Below are 24405 nucleotides of genomic sequence, written 5' to 3'. Positions count from 1 at the left end.
TCCAGATCTTGGCTGGGCAGTAGCTGCTGGCTGTCCTCTAGTAGCTCGTCCTCGCTGTATAGTGGAATTGAGCCCACAGCATATAATACTTCTCTGGCTGAGGGAAGAGAAGAGGATAGAGGCAGGTTGAGGACAGGTGAGGGCACAGGGCCTGCTCCCGGGCCATGCCAACTAAAGGTTGTGTCTGACGAACCCACCGACTCTTGATGTCACTTGGAACTAATTTAATGACCGAGTCAACTATTCAAGAACTGCTGGGTTGCTGGTCAAGACAGTCAGACTAGTTGACACCGGGAGCTCAGGCTTCTCGAAGCGACCCCTGCTGCCACGCCCCCTTACTTTGCTGTGACCTGTGCCTGCGCCAGAAAGATTTAGGCCTGTGCCCCTCCCCTGTGCAGGGCCTGTCACTTCTCTGTCTGACATACTGTAGGATCATATAAATAAATAAAAAGGAAATTAATACACCCCAAAAAAGTATTTCCTAGCACTTTCCCTAGCTCCTGCTAATGTCTCTCCCTGCACTAAGTACACTGGAAGATGGCTGAATTCAAGATGGCTGAGGCTATTTATAGTGCTGGACATCACAGGGCTAGCTGCTGATTGGTTGCATGAATGGCATTGTGGGTGATCCCTCATTCCCAGAGTTCTTTTCTTCATGTCCTAACATGTGCAGCAGCCATTCGTTACCTCGAAGCGTCAAGAAATTCGGATTCTGCACGATTTAAATTTTTCCTGAAATTCAGATTTTTATTCACTCATCTCTACTGTTTACCCCAAACCTTTTGGGTCTTTTTATTTATAGGCAGCCGTGTAGTGCTTGAGCTTTTGTTTTTGTGGTATTGTATGTGTCTGGTGTGCACACTGGTTTGTAAATTTGATGCCTGAACATTGTTTTATTGTGAAACATTAAACATTACATTCTAATTTATACTCTCCAGTAACTCATTTTTTGATATTCACAGTTGAATTTGCTTAGGTAGTATTTGGGAGTATTGTCATCAGATCACCCCATCCTACCACAGTCTATTTTTGTATAGGGACTATAGGTGGATATACTGTACTTGACAACTTTTTATACTTGAATTGTGGGAGGTTTGCTAGTTCAGAACATGAGGCACATTTTTATTTCTGGGCATTTGCCCACCCCATTTTGCAGACCAAGGCACTTTTTGTGGGCCATTCCCAATTTTACAACACATAATTGCCCCTCAATATGCATTTGGACACAGGTTGAAAGTGATGATGCAGCATCCTGGTTCCACATGCATCCACGGCAGCTTTCCAGTAGGTGTTACCTGGCTTCTGTGCTACCTGGAAAATTTGTCATCTCTTCTGTGAGTCTGAGAGAATGACAAGTGTTACCAATACTACACATTGGGGGAGATTTATCATGAGGGGTATTTTTTATAATTTGTGTTAAATTTTTCAAATGTTGCCCAATCTTTGATTAAGTGGAGTATCTGTAAGTTTAACACCTTTGTCTTGAGATGTTACTCTGCTTTCTACTTCAACCCTTTACTGGAGTAAGAATGTGACAATTTTTTATGGCTTCTCAAAAAGTAGGAGTTGATGAACTTGGCTTAAATCATCTCAACAGGTTTCAAAACTTGAAGAAGTGGTATAAAATTGTAAATTTTCACAATTGTTTTGCACAAGTAAACCTAATACTCAAATTTTTGCTAATTTTTGAAGCCAGATTTCAGTAGTGTGGGGTTCGATAAATCCCCTCCATTGCACGCAGACAGTAAATATAAGATTAAAGGCCTGATAAAGCAAAGAATTGTGATGTCATGTGCAAAGCTTGTACCTAGTATTCTATATTCTTTGCTCTTTAAGAGGATCAACTTCAAATAAATCACTTTTCACTGAAATGTTTAGGAGTATTGTCTCAAAGAGGCTTTCTCAGCACCAGACTAGATATCCATGTGTCCACCTTCCATCTATCCATCATCATAATCTTTCCTGTCATCATTGTCACATAAAACATCAATATGGTCCAATAGGTTATGTGTAAACCAAATCATAAAAGACCCTAGTGGCAAGTGTTTCAGTCAAAAGTCAACTCTAAATGGGCTTATTTTATGTCTTTGCAACCTTGTTGAGGCCCCATTATTTTGGTGCACTGGTTGGTCAGTCTGACCCTGACTGGTCAGAGGCTAACATTTCAACAATCCATATCATCTTCACCATGCAAAATGCTTTCCTAATAAGGCTATGTAATATTAAATGCACTGTATATTTCATCAATACTAAATAAAAGTACTGATTGTACATCTCTAAGTGTGTGACTTCTTTCTAGAACTAGAGTTGCCTGGAGGAAATGTTTTCTTACACTGTTGATGAGACCTTAGTGATTTCAATAAACAATAGAAAGTGCTCAGTATTTACAAGTAGCTATGAGTAAGTGAGGGAAATAAGCCTTGAAGGTGGTAATCCCCACCCAAACAGATTTGAGCATTATTCAAGTGTTTTAATGTTTTATCTATTGCCTTAGTGAAAATATTTAAGGTATACATTTTTAGAAATCTCAAATCAAACCTGCTGGATTTATGGACAGTGGCTCAAGGGGATTTCTGTGACAAGCCAAAAATTGTTAAAGTATAACTTCAAATTATTTTATATGAAAAAATAACACATCAATGTTCCCTTATTAGAAATGAAATATTGCAGAACATGTCAACTTGGATTGGACATTTAGTAACCTACAAGTTTGCATGACACACACCAGCCAATGGAAAGTGCAAAAGGGCTCTTGTAGAAATGAGATTTACAAGACTGTAGGGTGATTATCACCATTTTACAGTTTAGATAAATTGTAAATAAAAAGTTGAGTATCTTTAGAAACTAATGATCGCTACTTTATAATTATCACATTAATTATTACTTATCTTCCTGAGTTATAGCCAACATTACAGACAATTATGGCATTCTTCATTCTACTGTTTGCTGTTGGGAACTATCAACGAACGTGTCATCATATTATCATCTAACAACCAAGTTGAGTTTTTATAACGCATTGAGAAGGTTATATTTTTCTACATCACAGGGATGTTGGTAGGCTCTGAAGATACTACTGATACCATGAAGCACTGACATATGGGGAAGATGATGATACAACTCTGTATTTGCTGGTGTTAAGAGAGCTGGGGCACCAAGCAAAATACCCAGGACATGAGTCACTGGTACCAGGTGCTTTCAACACCACAGCTACATCGGATTACTTTAAAGTTTTAAAGTCTTGGTTCAAAGATAGCACTTCCTGGATTATAGATCACCAATGCAGACGCTGAATCATAGGTAATTACCTGTACAATGCCAGCAGATTTGTGAAAGCAGAACTGAACTACGATCATGTCTTACATTTAGACTAGTGCTGGATGCGCCGAAATTATGTAGAGGCCGGCGCCTCTCCATAACTTTGGCGGATCCACCGCCAGTGATAGGGGTTATAAAGGTAAAAAAGAGGGATACTTAATCACCAGTCTGCAAAAATTCTGCTGCAGGTCCGAGGAGTGTTGTGGGGTCGATCACACTTTCATGGAATGTACATATAGGGTTCGGACTGCGCGTATCATAAATAGACGGTATAAAACAGTTTTTTTCTCCTTCTCCCTTTAAAAAGGTACCGAGGTCTGCAGATGTCCTATTTATGGATATCCTGCAACTTGTAAAATAATGCAATAGTGTAAATCCGTATGGTTGTGCTGCCCTGCAATGCACAGATTGTACTTACACGGCACTCCACCAACAACAGGCGTATCAAAAGTATCCTCCGTAGCTTGTTTAGTTCTTCATGGCGAAGGTCCACGTTCACACGCCAGCACACAGAGCTCAACCCCGGACTTAATTACAGCACACACCAGATGAATCTGCTAGTATTCCCAACTTCTTTTGATTTAGAAATTTCTGTGGATACAAGTGGCTCCCACCATAGTGAAGCTCCGATAACTATTAAAAAGGTTTATTCAGTACATACTTACAAACATGCACTTTAAAATCGCATAAAAAATCCCAGCGTCTTTTTTCTTTGCCCGACCCAGGTTTCGCTCCTTGAGCTTCGTCAGGGGCACACATCATCTCTCCCTCCCCCTTCTTTTTTATTCGGTAGGTTGGCGTTAATCAAGCACCTGATGTGCTACTCAAAACGCCTCCTCTTTTTTTCTATCACTTAACCCTACACTTGTATCTCTTAATTCTCAATGGGAAAAACCGCAGATCTTTAAGTCCTAATTCACATGGGGATAGTTGTTCTACCAACTTCTGTAACTAATTTAAAACAGCTTGCAGGTCAAAATCTACATTCAGGCCCCCTGATTGTAGCGTACTCAATTCATATATCCACCTACTTTCTTTTTTTATTTATTTTCTCTAAAAAACTTCCTCCCCTCCAATGGTTTTGTACTAATTCTTCCCCCATAAATTTTAGTCCCTCTAGGTTCTTTTGGTGATATTTTTTATAGTGTGCTGAGACACCTTGGCTTTCAAGCCCCTTCTTGATATTTCTTATATGCTCCTGCACCCGGACCTTGAGGGGTCTGATGGTATGTCCTACATACTGGAGGCCACATGGGCACTCCAGTACATATACGACCCCTTTGCTATGGCATGTCATCTCTCCCACTACTTCCAATTGTTTGCCTTTCACAATACTGTATACTGTGGTACTATTTTGTAATCTTTCTGTTCTTTTTCTATTTTTGCAGGCAATGCAGAAACCACAACAATTGAAACAGTTTTTTTTCTTTTTTTGCTTGTGTCCTCAGGTCGGATGGCACTATGTACTAATTTATTTTGTAGATTAGGTGCTCTTTTATAAATGACCAGTGGTTGTTCAGGAATTACAGGTCCAAGTACTGGATCATTTCTCAGAATGGGCCAGTTTCTTTTGATTGCGTTTTTTAGTTTCCCAGAACATTGTGTGAACTGGGTTATGAACGAGAAACCAGTTATTTGGGGTCTCCTCTTTACACACGGGCAGCTAGAAATTGTAGTTCACTAGTGCTGTTGGAAGAGGAATTTATTAGGGTGGATGCAAGGCTAAGAGCCAGGAACTACCCTGCCTGGATGCTAGAGAGGGGCAGAAATATTGCGCTGAGAGAAAACAGACGAGAGATGCTCTTTGGAAAAGTAGGGGACAGATGCAAATCCAATACCCTTGGTAGGAAGGTGGGGAGGCGTGGAGGCAGTGGCCAGGACAACATTCCAATTTTATCCTTAGCATATAGCAAGGAATTTAATAAAATCAGCTCTATAATAAAGGGATGTTTACCTATTTTATATGACGATGAGATTTTGTATAATGCCTTAAAATCAGGTTGCAAAATTGTTTCCAGGAGAGCTACTACGTTGTCCTGCTCACTGTCCCCATCCCTCTTCACGGCAAACAGTAGGAGCAAACATAAAATCAAGTTGGCTCAAGTATAAGGGATTCTCAAGATGTGGGGGCAACCCATGCAAGACCTGCAATTATGTTACCCCCTCACAGTCCTTTGATAGATCTGACCACTCGTGCAGTTTTCCGATACAAAGTTACATTAATTGTAACACTGCAGGGGTGGTGTATATCATCCAGTGCACGGATTGTGATTTAAATGGAACCTGTCACTGGGATTTTGTGTATAGAGCTGAGGACATGGGTTGCTAGATGGCCGCTAGCACACTGTGCTGAAGCTTTGCATACAATTTAACCCTTAAGGAACTCTAGTCCTATTCTCATGATTGATTGAAAAGAAAAAGGGAGAAAGAGAAAAATGTGAACACCATACCTCATGCAACATATAAAACCATACATTTCAACACCAATAAGGCCTAAACCTATCCACCAGTATATTTCCGACTTAGAGGACTATACCACAATTTCCATTTATATTGCGGAAAGAAGAAAAAAAAAAAACAACACCAGGAGAGAAAAAAAAAGGGGGGGGGGGAGGGGAGGAATGGTATACATAGACACATGGAATTTTGATTGCTATTATTGATATATATACATCAATTCTTTTTTCAGATTGAGGCCAGTTGGAACTCTAGTATTGAGTCTAAAAATCCAAAACGGAGGAGTTTTTTGCGATGGTCACCCCCTCTCTTAGGGGCAAAGACCCTCTCTAGTGCGAAGGCTTTGAAGCCCCTTACTTGGCGGGCATGCAGGTGTATAAAATGTCTCGCTGCATTCTAAATGTTAAGTGCATTCGGATTGTTAATATAGTTTAAATGTTCCAGAAGGCGATTACTGAACTTTCGAATCGTACTTCTGACATACATTAAAGGGAACCTGTCACCGGGATTTTCGGTATAGAGCTAAGGACATGGGTTGCTAGATGGCCACTAGCACATCTGCAATATCCAGGCCCCATAGCTCTGTGTGCTTTTATTGTGTAAAAAAAACCGATTTGATGCATATACAAATTAACCTGAGATGAGTCCTGTCCCTGACTCATCTCAGGTACAGGACTCATCTCAGGTTAATTTGCATATGTATCAAAAAGTTTTTTTTACACAATAAAAGCACACAGAGCTATGGGGACTGGGTATTGCAGATGTGCTAGCGGCCATCTAGCAACCCATGTCCTCAGCTCTATACACAAAATCCCAGTGACAGGTTCCATTTAAATCACAATCCGTGCACTGGATGATATACACCACCCCTGCAGTGTTACAATTAATGTAACTTTGTATCGGAAAACTGCACGAGTGGTCAGATCTATCAAAGGACTGTGAGGGGGTAACATAATTGCAGGTCTTGCATGGGTTGCCCCCACATCTTGAGAATCCCTTATACTTGAGCCAACTTGATTTTATGTTTGCTCCTACTCTGTTTGCCGTGAAGAGGGATGGGGACAGTGACCAGGACAACGTAGTAGCTCTCCTGGAAACAATTTTGCAACCTGATTTTAAGGCATTATACAAAATCTCATCGTCATATAAAATAGGTAAACATCCCTTTATTATAGAGCTGATTTTATTAAATTCCTTGCTATATGCTAAGGATAAAATTGGAATGTTGTCCTGGCCACTGCCTCCACGCCTCCCCACCTTCCTACCAAGGGTATTGGATTTGCATCTGTCCCCTACTTTTCCAAAGAGCATCTCTCGTCTGTTTTCTCTCAGCGCAATATTTCTGCCCCTCTCTAGCATCCAGGCAGGGTAGTTCCTGGCTCTTAGCCTTGCATCCACCCTATTAAATTCCTCTTCCAACAGCACTAGTGAACTACAATTTCTAGCTGCCCGTGTGTAAAGAGGAGACCCCAAATAACTGGTTTCTCGTTCATAACCCAGTTCACACAATGTTCTGGGAAACTAAAAAACGCAATCAAAAGAAACTGGCCCATTCTGAGAAATGATCCAGTACTTGGACCTGTAATTCCTGAACAACCACTGGTCATTTATAAAAGAGCACCTAATCTACAAAATAAATTAGTACATAGTGCCATCCGACCTGAGGACACAAGCAAAAAAAGAAAAAAAACTGTTTCAATTGTTGTGGTTTCTGCATTGCCTGCAAAAATAGAAAAAGAACAGAAAGATTACAAAATAGTACCACAGTATACAGTATTGTGAAAGGCAAACAATTGGAAGTAGTGGGAGAGATGACATGCCATAGCAAAGGGGTCGTATATATGTACTGGAGTGCCCATGTGGCCTCCAGTATGTAGGACATACCATCAGACCCCTCAAGGTCCGGGTGCAGGAGCATATAAGAAATATCAAGAAGGGGCTTGAAAGCCAAGATGTCTCAGCACACTATAAAAAATATCACCAAAAGAACCTAGAGGGACTAAAATTTATGGGGGAAGAATTAGTACAAAACCATTGGAGGGGAGGAAGTTTTTTAGAGAAAATAAATAAAAAAAGAAAGTAGGTGGCTATATGAATTGAGTACGCTACAATCAGGGGGCCTGAATGTAGATTTTGACCTGCAAGCTGTTTTAAATTAGTTACAGAAGTTGGTAGAACAACTATCCCCATGTGAATTAGGACTTAAAGATCTGCGGTTTTTCCTATTGAGAATTAAGAGATACAAGTGTAGGGTTAAGTGATAGAAAAAAAGAGGAGGCGTTTTGAGTAGCACATCAGGTGCTTGATTAACGCCAACCTACCGAATAAAAAAGAAGGGGGAGGGAGAGATGATGTGTGCCCCTGACGAAGCTCAAGGAGCGAAACCTGGGTCGGGCAAAGAAAAAAGACGCTGGGATTTTTTATGCGATTTTAAAGTGCATGTTTGTAAGTACCGGTATGTACTGAATAAACCTTTTTAATAGTTATCGGAGCTTCACTATGGTGGGAGCCACTTGTATCCACAGAAATTTCTAAATCAAAAGAAGTTGGGAATACTAGCAGATTCATCTGGTGTGTGCTGTAATTAAGTCCGGGGTTGAGCTCTGTGTGCTGGCGTGTGAACGTGGACCTTTGCCACGAAGAACTAAACAAGCTACGGAGGATACTTTTGATACGCCTGTTGTTGGTGGAGTGCCGTGTAAGTACAATCTGTGCATTGCAGGGCAGCACAACCATACGGATTTACACTATTGCATTATTTTACAAGTTGCAGGATATCCACAAATAGGACATCTGCAGACCTCGGTACCTTTTTAAAGGGAGAAGGAGAAAAAAACTGTTTTATATCGTCTATTTATGATACGCGCGGTCCGAACCCTATATGTACATTCCATATAGGGGTTATTAAGACTAGCATCTAAAATGCTGGTCTTAATAAATTACCCCCCTTTAAAGGGGTTATCCAAAGTCTAAAACATGCCCCTCATATAGATTATACCTACCTGCTTCCCGACACCCGCATTGCTCTGGATCCCTGCACGGCCAGCGCTGCATCTCCCTGTCGCGTGGATCAAAACATCCGTTGATGGGGGAGCAGCCAATAGCAGGCCGCAATGGGGACGAGCCTCCCAAGCTTCACGGGTAACAATCGGGAGCGACGAGGGTGTCTGGGAGCAGGGTAAGTATAAACTATATGAGGGGCCTGGGCATTTTTAGGGGGCATGTTTTAGTCTTTGGATAACCCCTTTAATGTCTATTTTTTCTGTGTCGATGTGAATGTAGTGTAAAGATTGTGATCAGACGAAAAGAAGACAATCTGTAAAGCAACGCATTTATTTCCTCCAACAAATATTGCAAACAACAGATGTAGAGTCAATGAATGCTTCACCTTTTTAGCATAATATTCTGTGTAAACTTATATTCCATACACTATAGCATATTACAGAATAAAGGAATGTGTATATATATATATATATATATATATATATATATTAGGAACATATAAAGAGGTAGGATGTTTTGAAGGCTTGCCGTCAGTCCCTCCATTTGACAGAAGTTAGAGTGGCAACCATAATCCTTTGTTTGTTATGCAAGTGTGCATTGTATCTGAGGCTACAGTCCCTAAGGATACAGTATATCTAAAACACTGGAATGTGTTCTCCAGGGGAGGTGTCAAATAGGGTGCATTGTAGTCACACAGACCACTATATAAACCAGTATAATAGTTTTAGACCCTCTTTTTAGATCTACCTCGTCAGTGTTTTCTGTCCTTTGATCAAAACTTGATGACTTCATTAAAATGCATTCAAAAATGGCTAGTTTCTGGTACACAGCTTACCTGTGGAAAGGTGATAAATATTTTTTTGTCGGATAAGCCCTTAAAAGGGCTTGTCTGGTTCATAAAAAAAAAAAAAAATCTTCCAATTTTCCCAAAGATCAAGGAGCAATGAAAAAAGTTGCATTTTTATACAAGAATATGGCCGTGTTCAGACCTCTGTGGACATACTGTATGTACTCCCTAAGTATTCTTGATGGTGAACTAGCCATACAATCTTTTAGGAGAAAGATATCTTGGGAAACCAGAAAAGCTTGTTGTCACCAATGGTATGTGCTGACTCACCGTACATACTGTACCATATGTACATTCTGTAGATGTAGCCTGACAGAGTACAGGAGATCTGCAGTTTGCAGAAATCTTAAGGTGCCTCCAGGGCTAATCTGTGACATCAATCTGAGACTGGCCTGGCAAAACTGACATTTTTAGGCAGTATGGAATTTGTAAAAAAAAAAAAAGAAAAAATGCAGAGGACTTTCCTTAAAGGGCATTTCTGGGAGTTCAATATTGATAGCTTGTTCTCAAGATAGGTCTTCAATATCTGATCCATACGAGTCCTGTTCCTGGTACCCCCAATGATCAACTCTTTAAAGGCTATGTACACCTTTGGAGGCAAGTTTTTGGTTACAGTTGCATTTTACTCATTTTGGGCTAAAAATCTTTTTTTTCATTTGGTCTTTATTAAAAATATTGAGCAGTTCTGTCACAAAGGGTTAACTGTTTGTCTAGCTGTGTGAATTGTACTTTTTACTTTCACTTTGTGCGGTCATCTAATAAACTTTATCTCTAATTTATTAAGAGGTCATAAACAGTTAGGCCTTTTGCACACAATCGTGCCATGTTTTCTGTTTAGCAAATTGCGGATCTGGACAACACGGATGCTGCCCGCGTGCCTTCCGCTAAACAAACGGCCCATTATAGAAATGCCTATTGTCCGCTAAACGGACAAGAATAGGACATGATCTATAATTTACAGGGCCACAGAACGGAGCAACGGACACTGATCAGATGCGGAACAAAACCACGGTCGTGTGCAAGAGGCCTTATTTAAGCCACATTCCTTTCAGAAAGATAAGAACTGAGCTATGATGAGTGATTATGAGTTCAGAGAGCAGAGATAAGGAGCCGTTCATCAGTCACATGGCCTAGCCGCAGCATAGTTCCATTTAAATGAAAGGGCCTGGCCCGCAATACCAAGCACAGCCTCTATATAATGGATGACGCTGTGCTTGATATGCTGTGAGGAGGTCTCAGCGCTCATAAGAGAGTTGCAGCCTCGTCAAATAGCTGATCATTGGGGGTGCCAGGAGTCAGAACCACACTGATCAGATATTGATGGTCTATCCTGAGGATAGGTCATCGATGTTATACTCCCAGGAGTACCCCTTTAATGTATGCCTTATGAAAAAGAAAGCATCTGCAGCACAATAATGGGTCTGTACAAAAGACATTGCTCTGTGTGTGTGGTCCCTGCGGGGTCCTCTACAGGTAAAGGTAACTGTAGGGTGTCCAGAGGTTACATTTGCATCCAGGCCATATAGTCTAGGGGGGCTCAAAAGATCTATATGCCTTATATCAGGACACCAGTTCTATAAATTAAATTGTGATTGTTGGGGGCCCTGTTACAGGTTTCTCAGCTACAGGTTCATATGACAGACCTCTAGGCACTCTGTGTACCACAGTAAAGTTTTTCCCTTGTTAAACCTCTGATCAGCAGGGTTGCTTGGTGTCCGTTCCCCCCACCAACCAGCTAGTGATAACCTATCCTAAGGATAGGCCATCACTTAATAAAAGATGGACAACCCCTTTAATATTATCACACATTTAAAAGGCCATATTCATGTGTGATATTTATTGCAGAGGTTTTACTGCAATTTTTGATGCCGTTTGTTTAAAAAATAAATTATGTTGTTATGCATCAAAATTCTAAGCAAAAACTGCTGTCAAAATAAAATATGTGAATTTAGTAAAAATACATTTGTTGCCTATGGGTAGGGTGTAGTGCATTGAATATAGTATACACAGTATGAATAGCAGCTATGCAGGCTTGTGGTCATTGACATGTTGTGTAAACCTAAGTTATGCATAGTAAAGGTATGGTAGGTAGGTAGGAGTTATCATGCTCAGATTGTGTGCGAGAAGCAGCAATACATTTGAAAAATAGCAAAATATAAGAAATTATTGAAGCGGAACAGAAAATGCGCTAACATTTTTTATGTAATTTGTGCCAAAAACATTTATTAACAGTTGTGGACACTTTTTATGTCTCATTTGGCAAGGGGATGTGACTTAGTGGACAAAGGTGTGGTTTCATGTGAAAATGGGCATGATTGAAATCATCATTCACAACATCATGCTCTAAAGAGTAAAACAAAGTTAGAGTTAGACTAGACATCCTAAAGATGTAGCATGACCGGTATCTTTTGTGGTCAGGTGTTTTGTGGGAGGAGTTACATTTTTTACTCAGATTTATCAATTGGGACTCTTTAAAATGTTTCCCCCTAGTGAAGTAGAATGTGACAGCACCTTTATGATGAAAAACATTAGAATGGAAAATCATTAGGTAAGCTCTGTGACAAATGTAACACATGGTGTGCGACAATTGAAAAATTTGTCATCAAAAATGGTTTGAAAAACTGCAGACAGTGACTTCAAATATTAACTTCACAAAAAAATTACACCCACTTACTGTCTTAGTTTTACATAGTATTAGTGAACCTGACTTACTTTTTTGGAGTGATGACCAAACCCTTGGCAAACATTAGCCCATCAGCTCTGAACTGAACACGTTGAAGGACTAGCTGGTGATTCAGGAACACAAAAGATCTTTGAGATTATTTTCATTAGCCCCATATGAAAAGGTTTTGGGGATCATTTGGTTCCCATCATTTGGTTCTTTAAAGCAGAGAGGAAACATTCATAGATGTTTAATTTTCTGTAGGTTTGGTCCGGTCATAGACGGTCACAATTTCTTTTGCGTGTATTATATTCTCTGTAACAGCTTTTAAATGTGGTCCCCAACACTCTTGCAGACAGACATTTAATTAAGGAGATGAGAGGGAAGCTTGGAAATGACCAAGTTCATGAAGATCAGATTACTAAATTAATTGTTTTCAAAGGAATTATTTGTTAAAGAGGAACCAAAGGAAATTGGAACCACTAGTGATCAACTGTAATGCAGTACATGGTCACACAAAGTCTTCTAGAGTGGAAAATGTGCAATGGTGCTTGAAAATTTGTTAACCTTTCCGCATTTTCTTAATTTCTGCATAAATTTGACCTCAAACAACATCAGACATTTACACAAGTCCTAAAAGTAGATGAAGATAACAATATCAAGCAAATCAGTAAACAATATTGGACTACTTTCACCCTTGCGTTTGGTGCGGATCCATCATGGATCTGCACAGACGGTTCCGTTCAGATAATACAAATGACGGCATCCGTTCAGAACAGATCCGTTTGTATTATCTTTAACATAGCCAAGATGGATCCGTCTTGAACACCATTGAAAGTCAATGGAGGACGGATCACTTTATTATTGTGCCAGATTGTGTCATAGAAAACTGATCCGTCCCCATTGACTTGCATTGTGTGTCAGAATGGATCTGTTTGACTCAGTTTTGTCAGACGGACACCAAAACGCTGCAAGCGGAATGGAGACGGAACGGAGGCAAACTGATGCATTCTGAGTGGATCCTTTTCCATTCAGAATGCATTAGGGCAAAACTGATCCGTTTTGGACCGCTTGTGAGAGCCCTGAACAGATCTCACAAAGGGAAAGCCAAAACGCCAGTGTGAAAGTAGCCTTAGACCTGGTCATTTTATTATTGAGGAAAATGAGCCAATATCACTTGAGTGGAAAATGTCAACCCTATTGGATTAGTAGATAATATAAAGGTGAAATTAGAGTCAAGTGTTTTCAATCAATGGGATGACGATCAGGTGTGAGTGGGCAACTTGTGCTATTTAAAAAACAGGGATCTATGAAATTCTGATCTTCATAACACGTTTGTGGAAGCATATTGTGGCAGGAACAAAGGAGATTTCTGAGGACCTCAGAAGAAAACTTGTTGAAGCTCATCAAGCTTGAAAAAGTTACACAACCATCTAGTTACACAATTCACAGTCAGACTAATTGTGTACAAACAGGAAATTCAAGACCATTATTACCCTCTCCATGAGTGATCGGGTAACAAAGATCACACCAAGAGCAAGGCATCGTTAGGTCACAATCAATTCCAAGGTAACCTCCAAGCAATTAAAGACATTTCTTGCGCTGATCTTCAAAAAGAATTGCAGTTTTCTAAAGATCACCTGGAAAAGTGAGAAGGCTATTATGACAATGATTTGTGGATGGTTGAGACCAGAATAAAGCATTTTGGTTTTAATGAGAAGCATTTAAACTAAACATTGCATTCCAGCATAAAATCTGTGAAACACTTTGGTGGCAGTATCATGGTTTGGGCCTGTTTTACTACATTAGATCCAGGATTGCTTGCCATCATTTATGGAGTAATGAATTCTGAATTATACCAAGAAAATGTCTGGATATCTGTCTGTGAGCTGAATCTCAAGATAATGTGGGTATGAAGCAAACTTAAGCACACAAGTTGTTCTGCCAAAAAATTGTTAAAGAAGAATGAAGTTAAAGTTTTGGAATCACAGAGAGTAAGAGAAAAGAACGCAACCGGCACTGCTACATGCACCCATGCAGTCACTGGAGCACATAGAACACTTGGATCCCGAACCTTCACGGTGGTGCTCTGTCGGTGATATAGTAGTTATGATGATAACAGAAGAAAGAAAGCACCGCGGCACTCACCACTGGTCACAAAGTTGCTGTTTGCAGTTTTATTTTTCAAATATGCATCGTGGACGCAGACAGGACACAGGTGAATAGACAGGCTACAGCTGTTTCGCGCTGTGTTGCGCTTTGTCAAGCCTCCTGTGACGTGAAGGAGGAGGGGGCAATAAATACCCTCATCTCATGCACGTCACTGGTTACAATCAAGTGGTATAAAAAACAAATGTGTGCTAAAACCAATCAAATGAAAACAGCTAAGTCATTCTTGTCATTTAACCCTAGAGGGCCCATGGCCTGTGTTTTGATTATCCATGCAGCTTCTCTCTGCAGGAGAATGCGTTTTCTGTCCCCCCCTCTCATGGGGGTGTGGACCACTTCTATACCTGCACATCTCAAAATTTCACTGTTTCCTGCATGTTCATTATGTATATGCTCAATTAATCTAGTTGCTCCATTTCTGGTGATAATAGATTTTTTGTGTTCCCTGAAACGTACATATAGGCACCTGTGTGTCTTTCCAATGTGGTAGTCATGCATAGGACATGTTATATGCAAGAAGCTTATAAACAACTCAAAGATATCAACACCTATGCCCCCTTCACCTCTGACCCCACTCCCAAATATCAACAGCAACTAAGAGCATTATTGTGGAAGTATGTTGACAGAGGTTTTCTAACTAAGCGCATGGCCGAAAAGCTCTATCCCCAGTTCCCCATTAAACCTGTGTGGTATATAGTACCCAAGATCCATAAATCGCTGGTAAACCCACCTGGGCGCCCCATAGTGTCAGGGAACGGTTCTCTGACCGAACCCCTGTCCCAATATTTGGATTGGATGTTGCGCCCAGTGTTAAAGGGGGTCCCTTCCTATTTGGAAGATACCACAGATTTTTTGGAGGCTCTGAAGGATATACAATGGCAGGACGGCTTTTATTTAGCCGCGGTAGATGTGGAGAGTCTATATACCAGGATTCCACAGGAACTGGGGATAGAGACGATTAGGGAAATTTTGCGCAGTATTAGCAAAAGTGACGAATATGTTGATTTCGTCACAGAATCCCTCTCATTCATACTGACACATAATGCCTTTACTTTCAATCAGGAATGGTTCAAACAATTGTCTGGCACAGCAATGGGGACACCTGTCTCATGTACCCTGGCGAATTTATTTTTAGCTATTTTTGAAGAGAGGTATATCTACAATGTCCAGAATCCATTCATTCGATATATCAAGGTTTTCCTTAGATATATCGATGATATATTCATTGTCTGGACGGGTGATCTACACATGTTTAGTGCATTCGTGGAATATTTGAATCAAGCGAACAATATGAACATGCGGTTCACCAGCACAATTAGTGCGGAGGAGCTGGATTTTCTTGATGTCAAAGTGAGGGTTAAAGATGGTCAGCTAAACCCCACTATTTATAGAAAAAGTACGTCCACGAATGCACTATTACATTATAAAAGTTACCACCCACCTCACGTAAAAACCGCCATTCCTTACGGCCAATTCATGCGTCTTGCTAGAATTGTGAAAGATGACACTGAGTTTAAAGAGCAATGTGGAGACATGAAGAGACGATTTTTACAGAGGGGTTACCCGGAGAAAATAATAGATAACGCATATTTAAAGTGGTTGCACAAGAGAGAGGTTCTGGGTAGACACATCCACACGAAAAAGAGGAGACAACAAAATAATGATGGCGAGCGTAGAGCAGTGTTCACATTCGACTTTTCACCAATGGCTTCCACTATCAAAACAGTGATCTTGAATAATTGGCAGATGCTGCAGAGGGATCCCTCCCTGGCAGCCATGGTAGACAATCCTCCCATTGTCAGTTTTCGCAGAAGTAAAACTATAGGAGACGCTGTTGTCAGGAGCAACCTCCCCCGTCCAGTTGATAACTGGCTGGGCAGGAGTGCTCCCAGAGGAAACTTCGCATGTGGACACTGCTCTATGTGCGCACATGTATACAAGCAGAAGTATCTGCAGCTGGGACATGTAGGACATGTAGTCAAACAATTTATACACTGCAAGACCCAATATGTTGTGTATGTGATTTTGTGCCCATGCGGGAGATTTTACATTGGAAAGACACACAGGTGCCTATATGTACGTTTCAGGGAACACAAAAAATCTATTATCACCAGAAATGGAGCAACTAGATTAATTGAGCATATACATAATGAACATGCAGGAAACAGTGAAATTTTGAGATGTGCAGGTATAGAAGTGGTCCACACCCCCATGAGAGGGGGGGACAGAAAACGCATTCTCCTGCAGAGAGAAGCTGCATGGATAATCAAAACACAGGCCATGGGCCCTCTAGGGTTAAATGACAAGAATGACTTAGCTGTTTTCATTTGATTGGTTTTAGCACACATTTGTTTTTTATACCACTTGATTGTAACCAGTGACGTGCATGAGATGAGGGTATTTATTGCCCCCTCCTCCTTCACGTCACAGGAGGCTTGACAAAGCGCAACACAGCGCGAAACAGCTGTAGCCTGTCTATTCACCTGTGTCCTGTCTGCGTCCACGATGCATATTTGAAAAATAAAACTGCAAACAGCAACTTTGTGACCAGTGGTGAGTGCCGCGGTGCTTTCTTTCTTCTGTTATCATCATAAAGTTTTGGAATGGCCAAGTCAAAGTCCTGACCCTAATCCAAGAGAAATGTTTTGGGAGGACCTGAAGCGAGCATTTAGTTGGAGAAAAACCCACCCACTGTTGAAATGCATTGAAGCTGTATTGCAATGAGAAAAATTTCTCCAAGCCGATGTGCATGATTAGTGTTGAGCGAATTGAAGCATCCAAAGTGGAATCCGAAGTTTACGACAAATCCAAATTTCCTGGTGCTTTGCGGTAACGAATCAATTTCTTTCTATAATGGCGGCTAGATGTGTTACAAAGTGAAAGTAATAATCCTGGGAACAAAATATCACCCATAATGCAGTACAGTCAGCCAATCAGCAGATGGTCATCCCCTGTGAAGTCATAGCCCTATAAAAATCCTAATCCCACCTAGTCTCAGCCATTTTACAGTGAACTGAGCATAGGGACAGTGTTTAACAAAGCTTCTTGGATAGGGAGACTGCAGGGACAGTGCAGGGACAGTGTAAGGAGATTATAGGAAAAGTTTTTAAACACTGTAGGAAGATCAAGGGAGTTTAATAGATACACAGAAATATTATGCATTGATTCTTAAATTGGGGTGAATAAGTAGTGTAATTTAACAGTTATTGGGGTGTCCCCTCTGTTAAATAGATAATCAGATCTACTAGGCCTTGATTCTCAATTTGGGTGAATAAGTAGTGTAATTTAACTGCTATTGGGGTGCCCACTAGTGTTGATCCAGCACCAAAGTGCTCAGGTGCTCAGGCCGAACACCTCGGGATGCTTGGGTGCTCTACCGAGCACCTGAGCTCAGTAGAAGTCAATGGGAAAACCAGAGCATTAAATCAGGCCCCCTCTGCTCGAAAGAAGGGATGGGGGAGGGGCAGAGCTAGCCGCGTCAGGAAATGGCCGCTTGACCCGAGAGCTCCTCACAGCAGCTCTGTTGCTTTTTACCAACTGGGAGTCCCATGTGAGTAATGGGACATCCCAATTGTCATTTACGTGGGAACCCACACTTTTTTTTTACGCTGGGAGGAGGGTAGGAGCTATTTCTGAGATATAACCACGTGTTGCCCCCCCCCCCCCCCCGATTGTCTTAAAAAGCTTGTGCTGTGGGGCTCATACAGGCTTTGTGTACCTCACAGTTTCTCCTCCCTCTCTCTCTCACTCTCATTCTTATTCTCATTCTTACTCCTCCTCCATTATACACTCTAAACTACCCTCATATCCCCTCCCCTTTCCTTCTCCCTTCCTTGCTTTGTCCCCCATCCTTTTACTTTCTCTGTTTACCCTCCCTTGCAGGAGGCTCCTACTCTGTTGTTACTAAGCTGAGTATTAACATGCTCAAATTTGTTCTTATATACCCTGTATATAGTTCGTCAAGATGGGTCTTGTGTCCGGAAACATTTGCCTTACTGGGATGCAACTTCTTATTCTGCTATGCAACCTTCCATAATTTATGGATCCTCTAAAGGTAACTTCACTTAACGTAAATGGGCTTAATGTTCCACAAAAGAGATGTCAGGTTTTCCACATGCTAAGGAGAGAGAGGACAGACCTACTGTTCCTACAGGAGACTCACTTACATAACCGCATTCCGGCCCTCTTCACTAAACAGTACACAAACTGGTTCCACAGGACTCATTCTTCAGCCTCTAGGGGTGTATCTATTGGGATAAGAGCCAATGTCCCTTTTCAATTACAGGCGCAATACATAGATCCTGAGAGCAGGTACTTGTTTCTAAAGGTATGCTCTACGGTAGTAAATTTACCTTAGTTAACGTATATGCCCCTAACTCTAAACAAATGCCTTGGTTAATTAAGATGTTAAGTTCTCTACAAGACTTTAGAGAGGGGATATTGATTCTAGGTGGAGATCTGAATTTAATACTTGATCACCCCATGGACTCTACTTCTAGTATCCCCAAATATTCCGCTGCACAACTCCATAAACTACGCAAAGCATTAGCTACTCACCAAATAACGGATGCCTGGAGGCTGTCTCACTCTAGTGACAGGGATTATACATTTTTCTCAGCTGTCCATAGATCCTATCAGCGTCTTGACTACATATTTATTTCCAATCACGTTTTGGAGAAGCTTGTGTCCTCTTCTATTGGACAGATCACTGTTTCTGATCATACCCCTGTCTCTCTGTTGATTCAGCTGAAAGGTCTTCCCCCTAAAGCGTGGTCATGGAGACTCAATAAAACCCTTCTAGAAAATGAAAAGGATAGAAGTAAGCTGGAAGGGAAACTTGAAGCCTTTTTTGAATTAAATAACACCCCCCATATAGATCAGGCCATGATATGGGAAGTCCACAAGGCGTTTATCAGAGGTGAGCTCATATCCCTAGGATCCTGGGTGCGTAAGCAAAGATCACTTAAGATAGACTCCATTTTAGCTCAAATCTCTGCCCTAGAGAACATCAATAAAAGTAACCCCTCAGAAACTCACTATAATGAGATTCTTAAGCTGAGAAGCCAATTGAAAGACTTGTTAAACATTAAATCGACCAAAGCTCTTAGATCAGCTAAATACAAGTTTTACATCCATGGAGATAGAGGATCCAGACTTCTCTCACAAATGATTAAAGGTCAAAGAGAGAAAGCCTTCATCGCCAGCATTAAATCTGATAAAGGACTCCAGCTTACTAATACCCCTGCCATAGCAGTAGAATTTGCTAGATTTTATTCATCTTTCTACAACCTAAAATCTGATCACCCAAACCATACTCTTGCCAAAATAAACACTTTTCTGGAAGCGGTTAAAGTCCCGACCTTAGAAACGGATGAAAAAGACATGTTGCTTTTCCCAGTGACAGTAGAAGAGGTGTTAGATGTATTGGCGAGTATTCCTTCAGGGAAATGCCCAGGACCTGATGGGCTACCCATAGTGTACTATAAAAAATTTAAAAGCATCCTTGCCCCACAGCTAGTAAACTTATGCAACTCCCTATTAAATGGGAAATTCCTCCCACCACAATCGCTAATCGCTCACATAACAGTTATTCCTAAAGAAGGAAAAGACCCCACCAAATGTAGCATCTACAGACCAATTTCCCTGCTCAACGTTGATGTTAAACTGTGGGCCAAGCTCCTAAGCCACAGAATAGCAAAGTTACTCCCTAGGCTTATAGGTGAGTTTTACATGCCATATATTACGCAAAATAACACTAAATCCCACTAACACTTCTGGGTACAGATGCTGAAAAAGTGTTTGATAGGGTCAACTGGGTTTTCATAGAAAGTGCGTTGCGCCATTTTGGCTTCCCGCACTCGTTCATCTCAGCCATTTTTTCTCTCTATACACGTCCCTCTGCCAGAGTCCTTGTTAACGGCTCTCTATCCCCACCTTTCCACATTTCCAATGGGACAAGGCAGGGCTGCCCTCTCTCTCCAGCATATTTCATTTAGTCCCTGGAGTTGCTACTATGCAAATTAAGAACCTCTGAGGCTGTTAAAGGACTGCAGGTGAATGGGAAAACTCACTCGCTGGCAGCCTTTGCGGACGACCTGCTTCTCTTTATAACAAACCCTAAAGTTGCAATCCCAGAGGTGATCAAAATCTTCTCAGACTTTGGAGAAATCTCCAATTCCAAGGTCAATTATGACAAATCCGAAATACTCAACATCACAGCTTCGGAAAGACACATGTCAGAGATCAAATCAAGTACCTCCTTCCAATGGCCAAAAGAGGCTATTAAACACCTGGGGATCATGATCCCAGCAAACCCCTCACACCTGTTTAGACTTAATTACGCCCCTCTATTTAGCAAAATTAAGTCCTACTTGGTCTCCATTAAACTCCCATTCCTTTTGTGGTTGGGTAAGAAAAATCTATTGTCCACATATGTCTTACAACAGATCCTATATACTTTAAGATGTCTACCCATACCATTGTCAAACAGATACATTTCTGACTTCCGCGTTTTATTTAGTAACTTTCTTTGGTCCAACAAAAAACCACACCTAGCATACTCTCTCCGCATTAGGGAACATAATAAAAGGGGATTATCCCTCCCTGACTTAAAAACATACCTTTAAACTATACAGTTGGAGAGGTGGATTGACTTAGCTAGACCCCATAACAAAGCCCTTCATGTTGACCTGAAGAAAAACCTATTTGGTGACAACGCTCTCCACCGACTCTGGGTCCGCGCACCAACCAAAAAGGAAAAAACCTCCCTCAGTGCCCTAACACGATGTATGTTCCAGGTTTGCGGAGGAGCCGTGGCCCTGTCCATGTCCAGTAATAAACTTTCCCCTATAGCTCCTTTGTCTGCTCTCCCATTCTACCTCAATAAAGGCAGGGGCGACTTTCACAGAGCTTGGATGTACCTAAATGTACTTAGGATCTCTGACTTGGTTGGAGCCAAGGATCTTCCGGAATTCCTAAAAACGGCCCAAACTCATGTACCTAGGTACTTATGTTCCAGACTAGTAGAGTTGGATCTTGAACTATGCTGCAAAAAATACAAGAAGTTATGTGTAAAGCCCCATAATGACCCTGCTTGGTTTGAAGCGCCGGGCCTGCCCAAACCCCAAAACGAAAGGATCCTCAACTACTACATCATTGGCAATCAAATTAGCACAACCAAATGTATTAACTGCTACTAACTCACTTAACCATAATGCTGTGAAAAAGGCTAAAACAAAGGCCGTCCTAAATAAAACCTTTTCAAAATCATCTGAACAAACCTCAAGCAGAATTTTTGTAGCCTAGTCAATAGATCCACCGAAATAGGCCTTCTCCCTTCAGCCAAACCACAAGCTCTACCATAACCTTTAATAACCTGTTTAACAGGAAAAACCCCGTTCAAAGGCTGAGCACCTCTTAATTTCAGAAAGAAAATTATACCCCTGCCAACAGCTTCAAAATAGATGACATCGCCTACTCTCTTTGCATTAGACTACAAATTAATACTAAACTCAAACTTATATCTATAAAGAATAAATCAAGGCAACTGGACGTACTGTAGATTTCTTGAAAACGTTTCACTCATTCTTTCAACGAGCTTTCTCAATTCTGAGTGACTGTACAAGAATTCTCTGGGAATAAATATGTAACTGGATCAACATCTGGTAATTATACCCAGAATGGGGTCAGAGGTGTTGATTCCATTATCCTAATTGGAGTCAGTAGGTGATAATGACCTCCCAGAAAAAGGTGTCAAGACAGCATTGTATGTGGAACTATCTTCATGGGAACTTAGATCACACCATAAATTTCTTAAGATCTGGGACAGATGGATCTCATTTAGAGGATACCAGAAGATTAGTACCAACTAATCTTACATTGCCAACTTCACACATAGGAGCCAATCACATATATTGGGTCTTTCAGTCTCTTTTCTGGCCCCTTCACTCCCCACTATTTGACACCCATCTGCCAATAAGACCCCCCCCCCCCCTTCTTTCCAACCTGTCTCGGATGAGGGAAAGCGTGATACACTATGACAATAGAGTTAGTTTAATACCATAAATATCGACAATAGTCACCTAAGTATTTGGTGCCTTGTGATCTGTATCTTGACTATATCTGTCGCATATGCATCGCATTGTCTGACCTGCAGTTTCTGCTATGTTATTTTTCTATGTTTTGTGAAACGTAGAAGTGTGGAGGATTGTCTCACCTCCAACACTCGTTTATTGTATCTGATTACTAAGCTCAATAAAATTTGCTTTAAATAAAAAAAAAAAAAAAAAAGTGTGACCTGTTTCTTTTAGATGTAAGTACACGGCTGAATCTTGACCAGAGGTTTTGGCTCTTCTATGCTGAGCCATACGCTGATGTAGTTGTTGTTTTGTTTTGCCGATATACAGTTCTGAGCATGCCTCATTGCACTGAACTGCGTACACAATGCTGTCTTGACACCTTTTTCTGGGAGGTCATTATCACCCACTGACTCCAATTAGGATAATGGAATCAACACCTCTGACCCCATGCTAGGTATAATTACCAGATGTTGATTCAGTTACATATTTATTCCCAGAGAATTCTTGTACAGTCACTCAGAATTGAGAAAACTCGTTGGAAGAACGAGTGAAACGTTTTCAAGAAATCTACAGTACGTCCAGTTGCCTTGATTTATTCTTTATAGATATAAGTTTGAGTTTAGTATTAATTTGTAGTCTAATGCAAAGAGAGTAGGCGATGTCATCTATTTTGAAGCTGTTGGCAGGGGTATAATTTTCTTTCTGAAATTAAGAGGTGCTCAGCCTTTGAACTCAAACTTACATCAGACTGAAAATAATCAACACCAACAGAATCGCTAAATAAAGTCCATTCATTCCATGCGGCTAAATAATCAGCTTATGTTCACAGTGCCAAGGACCGTTTTAAATTATTCACTATTAGTCCCAAATGAGATTCCACAAGTGCTGAGGACAAGAATGTCTGTCCAAATCCGCGTCTGGAGCCAGCTCCCAAGATAATGCATCTCGAGATAATCGAGATAATGCATCTACTAAAATGTTCCTGCAGCCTTCCGAATAACTAGCTTTAATCGAGATGTTAAGACTAGGGTTGAGCAAACCCGAACTGTAAAGTTCGGGTTCGTTCCAAACTTTAGGTTCTTTGGACCCCAGACCCGGACTTTTCAGTAAATGTTCGGGTTTGGGTTTGGTGTTAGGCGAGTTAATGGCGCTTTTTGAAAGGCTTCAAAGCAGCCAATCAACAAGCGTTTAACTCATGTGCCCTTAGAAGCCTTCACAGCCATGCCTACTAATGGCATGGCTGTGATTGGCCAGTGCAGCATGTGACCCAGCCTCTATATATGGAGTCACATAGTGCTGCAAGTCACTCTGCTCTTATTAGTGTAGGGATAGGATGCTGCTGCTGTGAGGGAGAGACTACTCAGTGATAGTGATGTCCCGAATAGTTTGCCAGCGAATAGTTCTCGGCGAACATTGCTTATTCGCGTTCGCCGCTGCGGGCGAACATATGCGATGTTCGGTCCGCCCCCTATACATCATCATTGAGTAAACTTTGACCCTGTACCTCAAAGTCAGTAAACACATTCCAGCCAATCAGCAGCAGACCCTCCCACCTCCTGGACAGCATCCATTTCAGATTCATTCGGAAGCTGCATTCACAGTGAGAGGAGGGACAGTGCTGCTGCTGATTCAATAGGGAAAGCATTAGCTAGGGCATTGTTCTGTCTCCACAGACTCATCTGCTGTAAGGACAGCGTACTGACAGCACCCCAAAAAGCCCTGGTACATCAGTGTGCTTTTTATATATATATATATTGCAGTTGCCTGGCTGCCCGTGTGTGAGAGGTTGCAGGCTCGGTCACAGACAGCACGTGCACACCATTCATACAGGGTGTGACAGAAAATACCTTGCAGATAAAAAAAAAATGCAATTA

The sequence above is a fragment of the Bufo gargarizans genome, chromosome 2 (genome assembly GCF_014858855.1).
Source record: "Bufo gargarizans isolate SCDJY-AF-19 chromosome 2, ASM1485885v1, whole genome shotgun sequence".
Taxonomy (NCBI): domain Eukaryota; kingdom Metazoa; phylum Chordata; class Amphibia; order Anura; family Bufonidae; genus Bufo; species Bufo gargarizans.
The sequence above is the reverse complement of the archived record's forward strand: the minus strand, read 5'-3'. Positions refer to the sequence as shown.